This window comes from Ctenocephalides felis, unplaced genomic scaffold, assembly GCF_003426905.1.
Source record: "Ctenocephalides felis isolate EL2017-DRISC unplaced genomic scaffold, ASM342690v1 CF-g0.4_SCAFFOLD_03571, whole genome shotgun sequence".
NCBI lineage: Eukaryota > Metazoa > Arthropoda > Insecta > Siphonaptera > Pulicidae > Ctenocephalides > Ctenocephalides felis.
Window position 1 is genome coordinate 20,947,017 of NW_020539725.1, and position 13,926 is coordinate 20,960,942.

Sequence of the window (13,926 nt, forward strand, 5' to 3'; positions counted from 1 at the left end):
AGGTTGCCAGCACGCTCTTGTGAAGAATGCATGACATCGATTGAAATTTCATCATTGATTTGTACACGCCTTCTTGCTCTGGGACGCCGTACAACTTGCTGCCTTTGGATATCATCTTCACCAGGTGGGCGTTCCTGATTATTAAATATTAAGTTCATAAAATAATGAATGAAAAAATTAATAATTTGAACGGCGAAATAATATTGTTATTGTGTATAATTACACTCAATTTGTAATGTGATCATGTAAATAAAACGTATGTAAAATTTTCAATGTCTGTAGTTTAATATGTTTTTCTATGTCGTCTCCTTTTTTCGGTTTTTCGTCCCTTTGATGTCATCACAAAATGATTCAATTACTATTCAATACCTCATTAATTATTTTTTATCCTAATCAAACTCAATGAAATACCAATAATCTTACTAATAAAATGCTGTCTTCAGCTAGATGTGCATCAGTGGGCCGCTGCACGGTGATAAGTGGAAATTGATCTGGAACATTTTCCGGCTCCCTGTAATATTTATAATAATTATCGCCTAATATTATATTTTATTGGTTAATATTTTAAAACGATTATTATATAAATAGTGTTGCATGTTTATGGGTCTAAACTCAGCAGAATAATTTCATTAAGATTGAAATTTACATAAATATATTAAAACTTTACATTTATATTTATACAATTATTTTATATATTTAATTTTTTATAACGAGAAGTTTCAGCAATATTTCCCATAATTTACTTATTGTTCAAGACTGATTATCATATCCTCTCTTGTTTATTTTTTTAAACGATTCGAAGTAATTTATGTTTTATCATCAAAATTGGTAAAAGAATGTGTCTGTGAGCCAAAATTTTACTTTTTATCAACATTTAATAATAGAAGTTAAGCAGCTAAGAATCGTTAAGTGAACTAGTCATTCAAGAATTTTGCGGTAATATTGAATAGTATGCAAAATTTTAAGTATATTGTACAGGCTAATTCGAATTTATTACTTGACAAAGTTGTAAAATAAGCTAAAATGATATTGACAAAATATTACTTTCGATAAGTAACATACAACATATGATAACTTGACAATATATGAAACGGTACTAAATATGACTTTCTGATCTGAAATATGTACTTACAATAAAACATTTTGTTCTTCTGGCCGAATTGCTGGTTCTGTGATTTCTGGAGCAGGTAATTCAATTCCTTCATTTCCTATATAATACAATAACAAAATTAGATATAAGGTCCATAATATTTAAAATCACGAAAAGAAAAGCATACTTTCACATTATTACTTCCCGTAGGGTAGTTATAGTAATGAGCCGAAATCGAAAATGAAAATTTTTGCATTTCTCGACGTTTTGAAGGTTTCTGAACATTTTGGCATACCTCAGAAAAAATGAATGTGTGTGTGTGTTTTGTATGTCCGCATTTTTTCGTCCACGTTTTCGGGCGCACAGATCAACCGATTTGAATGGTTTAAAAAACATTCGATTCCTATTGATAGAAAAATGTGCAGATTTGTTTTTGGCAATGGCAGGTCCAGCCGTTACGGAGATACGGAGCAAAGAGTGCAGAAAATACAAATCGAGTTTTTGAGAGAACGGAGTATCGGATTTGCATGATCTAAAAAACAAGCAATTTGTAATGATTGGGAGAAGAGGTCATTAGTTTTTGGCAAAGACAGGTCCCGCCATTTCGAAGATACAGAGTTAAATGTGCAAAAAATGGCAGTTTTTGAATGAACTAAGCGTCCGATTTGAATGATCTAAAAAAAAATTCTGCTTGTATTTTCAAAACATTTGCTTTTGAGGATAAAAAATTATTACATCTTTTTTATTTTCCATAAAATTATTTTGTAATTTTGGATTAAAAATTCAAAAAATTACCCAGGCTAATCACAGTGTTACAAATGTTCTGGTACAAATGTTTACCCAAGTGCGTTTAGACTGTTTATGTTCAATATTGTAAACAATATTGAAAAACATGAAAATGCCGCCAAGCTAAGTACAGTATAAGTGAAAATGTTGCACAGAATTATTTGCAAATGCGTTTAGACTGTGACTATACAGGAGCGCTTTTTCAATTTTGTGTAACTATTTATGGGCAACTATTTTTTTGAAATTGAATTCGAAATGAAATGACGATTGTAATGTTCTGGAGATAAATTGATTTATGATTCACATTTGATTTGCTCAGATATAACAATAAGATAGCAAAAATAATGAAAGTTACAGTATTTGTAATAATATATTTGAAAACGTTTAAAATTTCTCGAATATTTCATTACGGTTCCAGCAATTTGCCTTAAGGCACGATGCCATACACCACTAGTTCTATTTTTTTTTAATTCTCATTTCTTAACAGCAATCAGAACCTTACGTCCTATAAGCCGTTACCAGATTATTCTATGTAAACCGAAAAATACACAGAAGACTTATAACTAGATAGACAACAAAATAGTAAACAAATTCTCATATCAAAAGGGCTTCTAGATATCTGTATAAATATTGATTCCAAACTTATTAACTACAACAATTAAAATTTAAGACAAACCTTCTGCTTCCAAAATGTTAAGAAGCTGCTGATTCTGATTCACATCCACTTCATCAAAATTTTGCGCCTAAGCATAATAAAAATGATTAATTGATGATGCACCTTTGTGATAAGTGAAAAATAATACGAGATTATGAATGTAATGTTAATTATAAAAAATAATATTATTTGACTGTATTTTTCTTCAGAAAGTTTTATATATGATATATATATATATATATATATATATATATATATTTTAAGCTAGCTTTATTCTAGCATTAATTAATTAATAAAACACCTTTTACTTCATACAACACATTTAATAATTCACCAAATTAACACAACGCCGAACTGTTCAACACTCCAGTTACCGCCAGCAGACTCCGACTCGCACACAGATACATACTTCTGTTCCGTAAGGGATCAGACACTCTACATATGACACACCATAGAGCACATACACGTCAGGATAGACACTCTTGGCCGTTATATTCAAATGACAGACATACAATATTATAGTTCGGCCAATCCTGACCTCACAGGCGTCCCCGACTGATGAGATCTAATACAACAGTAATCTAAATCTAATATTACAACACAAATCATAAAACCATTACAACATAAATCATAAACCATTACAACATAAATCATAAACCATTACAACATAAATCATATTTCATTCACTTATTGTCTCTACCAACTTTGTCGCCATCACTTATTGTCCTTATACGCCTATTATTTTTATACACTTATTTAATTTTAGTTCTAGCTTATTTCTTCGAATCATCTCTAACACCCTACGCAACACTTCAATATTCTCCTCAATTGTTTCTGTGGCCATTAGTAAATCGTTCATGTACACTATAACTTCACAGTTCATCACAAAACAACGAAAAATGTCACTTACATATCTCATAGATACATTCGGGCTATTACAATACCCAAATGGCATACGGTTGTATTCATATTCTCCCTGTGCACACCCCAAGCTAGTGTATTTTCTACTAGTCTCAGCCACCACCACATGAAAGAAAGCGTTCTCCAGATCTAGCTTCGTAAAATACCTCTTAGACTTCGGTGAGTCCAAGCAATCATCTATTCTTGGGCTGGGGTAAGAATCGCGCACCACCCGTTTTTCAGTCTCCAAATATTCCTCTCTTACCAGATCTCCTACTGTCGCGACCACCCCATAGCCATGCATTTCAAATGCAGTCTCTGGCTCTTCCCGTTTTTCAGTCTCCAAATCTTCTGCCGTCGCTATCGCTCCATAGCCATGCATTTCGAATGCAGTCTCTGTTTCTTCCGGCTTTTCACTCTCCAAATATTCCTTTTCTACCAGATCTTCTGCTGTCGCTATCACTCCATAGTCATGCATTTCGAATGCAGTCTCTGGTTCCTCCGGTTTTTCACTCTCCAGGTCTTCTACTGTTGCTACCACTTCGTAGTCATTTTCATCTGATATACTTATATTCGCTCCGTCTGTGGTAATCTCACCATCAATCGCCAATATTTCGTTAACTCGAAATGTAGTGCTGTCAGGTGCCACCTGCGCCGTACTCCGGACATTTTTGCAGAATCTCTGCTGATGCTCCTTTGAGCCACAGTCGTAGCACGCCACTCCATCGTTCTTCGGTTTGATGCACCTGGACGCCATATGTCCCACTCCGCCACAATTAAAACACCTCACCGTAGGATATGTGCCTTGTGTTTCCACTCTAGGAAACACTGTTGGCTGTACCCTCGTAGACGGCATCATATTGCATCCGCGTTCCTCCGCTGTCAACTCATTCATTACACCTAGCAGAGTTGCTAAATCCTTAAATTGGCTCATCTTGGCTTGAGCCTAGAGTGGCGGGTTGTCGAAGCCGTCTATCATATAAGCCAGTAGATCGGACTCCATAAAACCCAACCTATTCCCTAGCGCCATCTTCTCCTGAAAGTATGCGCTAAACGGTTCCTGTTTTCGCCACCTCCGAGACTCAAAGCGCTTCATTCTAGTCATCCTGTCTTCTCCATTTTTGAAAAACGCTGTTAGCACCCTCTTCAGCTCGTCGTATGAATATGTCGCATACTCTGCCTTGCTGTCATATAATCGCCTCGCCCGCCCCGACAGCTTCGATGTTATCAGCACCGCCATCTTTTTCTTAGGCACCTCGTATGCATCCCGGACGGTCTCAACCCGTTCAAACCACGCCTCGATGCATTGCTCAGACGACCCGTCGAATATCGGTATCGTCGCCAACCACTCGCTGCTCGAGATGCTATCGTTTTTATTACTGGTTGTCGCCCTAATAAGGTTAATCAAGTCCGTCAACGACAGCATTCTTAATGCTTCGGGCACCAAGCTCTCAGCATCACCACCACCACCAGTAGCCATCTCCCCAAATCTTATTTTATTTTCACAATCTCGAATTTTTAATTACAAATATCGCAGCTCCGCGACTCGCCGACGTCGATATCACGCACTGCTTTTGATATTTTCTCTCCACTCCGTTCTTATTTTGGTTACCCACGTGCTAACCTCACTTTAGCACAACAACACAAACACACAAAACTTACAAAATAACACCCGCACTTGTACGATAGCGAAGCACACCTTGCTTTCTATCGCACCCCGTAATTATAATCCGCCTGATTAATAACACGGGCACTCCAAAAAAAAGATTACTGAAATCGCCTATTTCAATAATCCACACCAATAATGTTCTCTAATAAAATTCTCCACGTTTTGATCCAATCCCACTTCTGAGCTTTAAGCTAGCTTTATTCTAGCATTAATTAATTAATAAAACACCTTTTACTTCATACAACACATTTAATAATTCACCAAATTAACACAACGCCGAACTGTTCAACACTCCAGTTACCGCCAGCAGACTCCGACTCGCACACAGATACATACTTCTGTTCCGTAAGGGATCAGACACTCTACATATGACACACCATAGAGCACATACACGTCAGGATAGACACTCTTGGCCGTTATATTCAAATGACAGACATACAATATTATAATATATATATATACAGGACCGGTCCTGGGGTCCTCAGCGCCCGCATGCAGGATTTGTTCTAGCCCTCCCTCCCAATAATTTTAAATGTTTTAACATTTATCATTAAAATTATATGAATATTTACACACAAAAAATTAGAAATAATCTAAAAGCGTATGAAATACATTGATTTTAATTTTATTAAGAAAATCGAAGCAATTTGCGAGTTGACCATAATTAAATATTTTATATTTTCAAGTATTTCTAACATGTATGTAATTTTAATATTTGGGGTTCGAAACACTTCACTTATCTCATTATTTTCAAACATAACATTCATTTTTCATGTTAGATTTTTAAAATTTGCTTCAATAACTTATTGATATCGTAAAGCCAAATTGTATTCATGTTTACTTTCCCATCTGATTCAGAATATCAGATTGTTGTTTTAAAGTTAAATTTTTAACGTATTTTAAAATATGCAAAGAAATTACATATTTCCTGAACTATATCAAAAACAAAACACAATTTGTATTTGTATCTGTATTATTTCCACCACTAGATATAAAAAAGCTCACAAGTTTTGTTCCTAAGTACATTTTGCTTCCATTTTTCATATTTACTCCATAAACCTAACCAAGGATGTCTTCAAAGTTCAAAGTTAATCAGATTCGAAACATTTTCAATAAATACACAAGTTACAATTAAGTTTCTCGGTCTTATAGTCATTTTCTAAGCACTGACTTCCCATTTTCCACTTTTCTCTATTATAATTTGTATCTACCTTTTTTTAACAAGTTCCGTTCAACCTCGCAATTTTTCATCAATAATTTAAACTTTTGTAGATTTGCGCTTACGGTATTGAACACTAGATAACTTGTTTTTCGATTCCATATTAACTTTGATCCAAGTAAAATTTAATAAGTTCATTAAATAATAAGCAGAACAATAATTTACTAATTTGCATGAGTAATTAATTGTTTCTACTATCAGCAGATATCACATTGTAAACTGAATATGATTTCTGTTTCTACATATCCATAGTTAAGTTAGATTGTTTATTATAATCTGTTAAGTATTCTAAATTTTATATTAAAAAAAAACGAATAATATATTATAAATTTCATTTCCGAATCTCGTTTTGGCGCCCCCTAAGGCGTGCGCCCGCATTTTTGCATGCATCGCATGCAAGGCAGGACCGGCCCTGTATATATATATATATTAGCTTAAAAAGCATAAAAAGCCTAAGCCGAAGCCTAAAAAAGTTGTAAAAAACTTAGTTTGTCTTAAGTTCTTGAATAAAATAATATAATAAATAATAATGCGTACCGGCAAATTTTTTTTTTTAAAAAATTGCTACATTCAAAAAATGATTTGATAAGTGAATTTTAAAATTCATAATTTAACTAATTTTTATTAAACATTTCTATTATTGTAATAAACATACATATATGTGTACATAAAATGGGTTTTGTAATATTTTAGTTTTTTTATTTTCGAACGGAACCGGAACAACCATGAGAACCGTTATTTTAATTTTAGCGTTCCGGTAAAAAAAATATTAGCACAACACCACTTATATATATATATATATATATATATATATATATACATAAACATATATATATATATATACAGGGCCGGATTTAGAAATTTGGCGCCCTGGGGCAAACTCACAAAAATACCGCCCCACCCCTGAAATTTTACTTAAATATTTTTTATATTTCTTTAAAATTAAAATAACTATTTGATTGCAGAAAAAGCGCTGCAACATCCCGTCCGAAAATTTAAAAAAAAAATTTTTTTTAAACTTTGAAAAAAATTGACTTTTTTGAAAATTTTGTGTTTCTTTATATTTTGAACTTTTTTTAAGCAATCGCGCTGCTACAGCTGCGTAGACACAAAATGTTACAGAACAATGTTACAGAACCCATAGAAGAAATGTATACAAAATTTATACTTATCACTTTTGACCGCCAAATTCCAATTTTTTTATTGGATCACCGAAACCGCTAGACTTGCCTCTCACAAATTTGAGCAGTTCTTCATTTTGTCAATACTTGTACATTTTATTAATGATATTGGACGCTCCGTTTCTCAAAAACTGAATTATCATTTTTGGAATTCTGGCCCGTATCTTCGAAACAGTTGGACTTGCCTTGGCCAATAACTAATCAACACGTCTTCTTATCAATAGGAATCGAATCATTGAAATCGGTTGATCCGTGTTCTCGAAATCGACTTGAATAATTAAAAAAATATTAGATTTGTATTGATGGGGAGACGTGCTGATTAGTTTTTGGCACAGGCAGGACCAGCCGTTTCGAAAAATGGTAATTGAGTTTTGATATTTCGTCTCTGAAACACTTATGCAGCGCTTTGATTTGATTGCTTTGAAAAAGGTTCATAATTTTCAAAAAAATCAAAATATAAAAAAAAAGATTTTTAAAGTAAATTTTTTACATTTTTCAAAAAAATGTTATAGCTTTTTATAGAATGTAATTTTCAGTACGGAAAGTTCCATTGTCTTAAGGCACAATGCCATGCGTCACTAGTTTAATTTTTTGGGTGCTATAAGTATGGAAGTGCACGAATTCTTCATCTTAAGAGGGTTCGAGATCTGAAAAACATATTTTACCTAAACTTTCAGCTCGTTTACAAATCTTTATATTAGCCAAATTGCCAAATTTGATAATGACTTATTAACCAATTTGAAAACTTACGTTCGGAGAGCAAGGCAAAATAATATATTTTATAAATCGGTTATTTGAACCCAAGTTTTGCATTGCAATCGTATTATATTTTGTTAGAAAAAAAAATGTTATTTAAAAAATTAGTAACTACATTGTATAGAGTTTTTTTCTTTGCTATCCAAATTTTGCTGCCCCCGAAAATTTGCCGCCCTGGGCAGTAGCCCCGACTGCCCCTACTGTAAATCCAGCACTGTATATATATATATATATATAAGCTATTATTAATTATGATTTTTAGTGAACTAAACGCCTCCTTTTGTTTTCAAAAACTAAAATATTATAATTTAGAAATGAAATATTTTTTCAATTGGAGCATTTTTTGTACAGCAAATAATAATAAAAATATATGACATCATAGATTATAGCTATAAGTAGTAATAAAACAATGGATGAGACGAAAAAAAATGTTATAATACAAACCTGTGCCGAGACGTCATTGCCGTGTAAATGTTCGGGCAAAGTTATAGATCTAATATCTGCTTGTGGAGGCATATCAATCTGAAATGAGTTTATATAGCGTATTATTAAATATGAAATGAAATTTCTAAAGATTATAAAAACTAATCATAAAATTATAGTTAATAATAGTCATACATTTTTAAACTATAATTAGACAAGAATTTAAAAAAATAAAGAACAATAGCTTACATTTTGTCGAGTACTCAAAACTAAATCAATATTGCATATACTTATATATTGCACTGCGGTGTAAAATGGAAATGGAAAAAACTCTCACACTGTACTTATATTCCCTGATTCTAGGGCAGTACTACCCATTATTATTTATTATATATAAAGATCTTAAAGCTTTACTAATGTTTTAACGATCAGTTACTTAACGCAAACTTGTATTACTTAATTTATTTTTTTTTGCAACAGACGATACCTGTAAACTGGAAAACACCTGTTCTTTAGCACCTTGTTTCAATTACATAACTTTGATTTTAAATAAAATTTAACATAAATTTTAGTTTGCATGAGCAAAACGCCTTATGCTCCTAATATTGTGAAAAAAATAGAGATATAAAAAATAATGCATTTTGTGCGGGTACTTCATCAGAAACGTTATTAAAAACATTATACTAATTTTATGGTATTAATGGAATCAATTCGATTGATGCAGTTTGCAATTTTCAAACACGTATTACTAAATATTTCAAAAAGATGTCAAAATTTTTGAAAGAAGATTTTCAAAAGGCAGCTTTAAGAATTTTTTGCCAGGTTTCCGGAAAGTCATAATCTCATTTAATTGTTACGCTATTTGAAAAGACAATTGGGCAATTGTTATAACGTTTTTGAAATTGAATGTTTGATGTTGGAATAATTTTTCTTGTTCAGTTTTCTTGTTTTGAAATGGTTTATCTTCTAGAGTAACGAATTTATTGCCATCAAGCCAAACACTGCACAGTTATGCACTGTTATAATTACAATAGTGTTATTATAATGTAAGAAGTTCGTTATTACAATAATATAAATATCTAAGTAAATAATATATGAAATATTCTGGTCGTTTAATAAAAACATTTCTTCATTAAGGGGACTGTTTGGTTATTATTTTTTTTCGATTTTGAGATTTTTTGATATTATAAAAGCTAAAAACCTTAGAATTATTTTGAAAAAAAAAATCATCTCAATATATATTTTTTTGACGAAGTTATAGATATATATATATCTATATGTATGATCCTCTGAAACCGTTTTTTTCATCGCTCCCCGAGCTATTGTATGCCAGATGCTCTCTTTTTCATTATAATACCTCATGCTCATGACCTTTTTAATGTGTCAGCATCTTTGAACACCATGGTGTATTCGTAATACATTACTAATACATTAGTACATTAAATTAAGTGGTGTATTTATTACATTATATTAAAAACTTTAAATACATTTTTTTCAAATTGACTTTTTTCAATGCGGTGCCACAAATTTAAAAAAAACTACAAGTCGGATCGACTTGCATTTTTTTTAATTTGTTCACCATTGCAATACCTAGTCCCCCTACCTTAAACAACTTGATAACATTACGCAAAAATTTTTTGCGTAGCTTTTCGCCCCAATAAAAAAACCTTTTTTGACTCTTTTTTTTAAATAGCTGCCATTTTTTTCCTTCTAGCTTTTTTTCTTTCATTTTGGTAGGGGGACTGAATTCAAACTTCTTCTTCAACGTAGTTTCTTTTTTTGTTTCGGGAGATGCGCAACGGATTTATCGTGGCACCGCAAAAGAGATCGATTTTGCAAGGCCTACTTTGGCGCCCGCTGGTTAAAAAATGACGGCGAAAAAAAAGAAGAAGAAAATTTCGTAATATTCTATGATTTTGTAATTTTTGTTTAAAAAAATCGCATGTCTCTATTATAAATACATTTCGAGAAAAACAATAACAAATACCTTGCATTTTTTGTTAAAAAAAAAACGAACAACCCCCTTAAACTAACCTGCGCTTCACTGCGAAATACTGTGGAATCTTGTAGAGCGGCATCAGTCACTGGTAGCAAATCAGTCTGAAACAAAATTATACAATTTAATTTAATTTAATTATTCTTTTTGAAAATTAAAATAAATATAAAATAATAAATTAATTAACAGTTTATAATAAATGAAAAACACATTTATTAAATATTTAAAAGTCAGAAAAATATTCAACAACTATTTTATCATACTGCATACATACTATACTAAACTGATCTACAGCTGTAGATATTATACTGTCTACCTAGGTAGACAGTATAATATCTAAAACTATAAATATGTATATATATACATATATATTTTTAGCAATATCTATTTAAAATTATCAATTGATTTACATTATTAATTATTTGAAGTTCCTGGAGAAGAGAACATTCCATATTCCCGAAACGTAGAGAATAGTTTAAAATGTAAAATAAAATTGATGTTTGAAAAAAAAATAAAAAATGGGCCTATATTTTAAAAGCACATTTATAGATATTTTAGTAAGCAATACACCATTTTAACAATCATTCTAAAATGATAATCTTTTTGAAACATCTTACCTCTGTGGCTCCAGGGGCTGCATCAAGTCGATTTCTTTTTTCTGAAATATAAAATTACTTTCTAATATTGTTAAATTGAGATAAATTGAAGTTGTACAATTCTTAAAAAAATATCTCAAAAATATATAGCCTGGTTTAATTGGCATCATCCTAGATCATAATATTTGCAATCTTAGTTAGAAAAGTGTAAGATGACTGAAAATTATTTGTAAAACTAAATTTGCATTTCATCCAAATTTAATGAATATAAGGCTGTAAAAAATATATCTGAAATTTTTATTTGTCACCGTTAATGTAATAATTAATAAATCAGAATAAAAATCTCAAACATGAATCCCGCGTAGTAACTCTTCCAATAAACAAAGCTAACATAGCTAAAAATATACAACAAAAATTATAAAATAAGATAAAGTGTATTACTTATAATTTGATAAATATCTTTCTTAATTGTTATTCGAATAACATAACTCCGTATCAGTTTTTTTTGTATCTTGATGCTATCGTGCATATTTTCACCAATTAAAACAAAACTGTAATTGCAATTTAAATGTATATAAAGTTAACTTACTTGGTTTTGATTTAACACCAGTATTCAATTTCCTGCAAAAATATTATATAGATACAATGTAAAATAATTTTTATTAGTCCTATAGATAACTTTTAATTTTTATCATAAAATTATGAAAAAAATAAATAATTTTGTAATGATAATTGAATGTAAATAATATTTTAAGTCTCTATTCGTTCTATTATAACTTTTCATGAAATAGAATAAGTATTCTTATTATAATGGAAATAATGGAAACCATTATAATGGAAAAAATGAATATAAACTAGTGGGGCGCATGACATCGCGCCTTAAGGCAAATTGCTGGAACTTCCCGTACCAAAAATGATTTTTTTTAAACGATTAACGTTTTTAAACTTACTCTGAAAAAATTAGATTTTTGATAAACTATAAATTTTTGACAAAAAATCACTTTTTTTGAAGACTTTTTGAAGAAAAAATTATTTTGAAATATTTTGGAAATTCTGAACTTTTTTTCAAAGCAATCGTACCGCTTTAACTGCATAGAGACGAAACATTGAAGCGCGTAATCGCCGCGTCGCCGTCTAACGGATAAACTTTGGTACGGAACCCATAGGAATGTAAACAAAATATATAGTTATCGTTAAAATCTCTAATATATCTGATAATTTGATGTGCATATGTCTAATAATCATTTTTGACCGCCAAATGGCATTTTTGTTATTTTGTAAATTTAAAGTTAAAAGAAAATACTAGAATTAAACAAAAAACAATATTTTACGGTATGAAAGTTCAAGCAATTTGCCTCAAGACACGATGCTAGGCAACATTAGTTTTATACTACTTTTAAATGTATTTTATTTAAGTGTGCACGTCAACGGTAATCAGAACGAAACACTAAATGGAATACACAAGGAGTACATACTAAGCGGTTTATTATTTATATTATATATAAATAATATTTTTGTAGTGAAATAATTCATCTATCGATTATCGTTTACATTCATACTCATGCATAAATTCAAAAACAAAGGAAAAATCCAGTAGGGAATTCAAACTCTTATAGTCTTGTATAATATAAGCCAAGTTTCGATGGTTACATTATATATATATATATATATATATATATATATATATATATATTATGGAAGACAAAGATAAAAAAAATATACCTTTTATATTGAAAATAGACACTATGAACAAGCAAACTGCATCCATCTAGAAGAAAATAATATCAATAAACTACACCTTATGTAGAACACAAATGTTTGAATTTCCACTATAGATAATAAATAAGTATTGGCAATTAACTAAAAAATTAACCGTGGTTAATACCTAGATATTTAGTTTATGTGTTTAAGTTTATGTGATTTATTTATTATTAATAATAAAATACTCGTATAATGCAGCACATTTGGAACTTAATTATATAAATACATTTATAATAGTAGTTTCTTACAAATCTTACCGTATAACGAATTTAATTGGAAGCTATAAGCTTTTACCAGACCATTTATTAGAATTGCGCTCAATCTAAGAGACAATCTGTTTTGAACAGAAGCGGAATTATTCATTATATACGATAATAGTTGTTCACTAAAATAAAAAGCACAATATAAACTAGTTTGTATTCAATTATAATTGTACATCGATGATTACCAATGATTACCAATTTCTCAATATGTTTAATTTGTCCACTTTATAAATTTTAAAGGATCTATCTTGCAAGCTATTTTTTTTCGTCGCTAAAAGCCATATTGTTCCAAATTTCCCACTTTTTGTTAATAAATTTACATCAAAAAACATATTGATATTTGAAATTAAATTTGAACAGAATATTTTGATACAACTGATGTTCTAATTGCCCAGTTCTAACTGTCTAGCAACTGCTGTGAACATCGTATAGAACATAATTTGCTTCGAATTTTGATCCGTATTGCCAGATTTGATGAGTATAATCCGGAAAGATGCCGGAAAAATAAATAAATTTATTAAGCTGAAATATCAAATTATTGTAATTTGCATTATATTAATATTATGCTTAATTTCCGAAATTAGCAGATGAAAATTTCATTTTTGTTTTTTCCTAAGGCAAAATGCCTTAT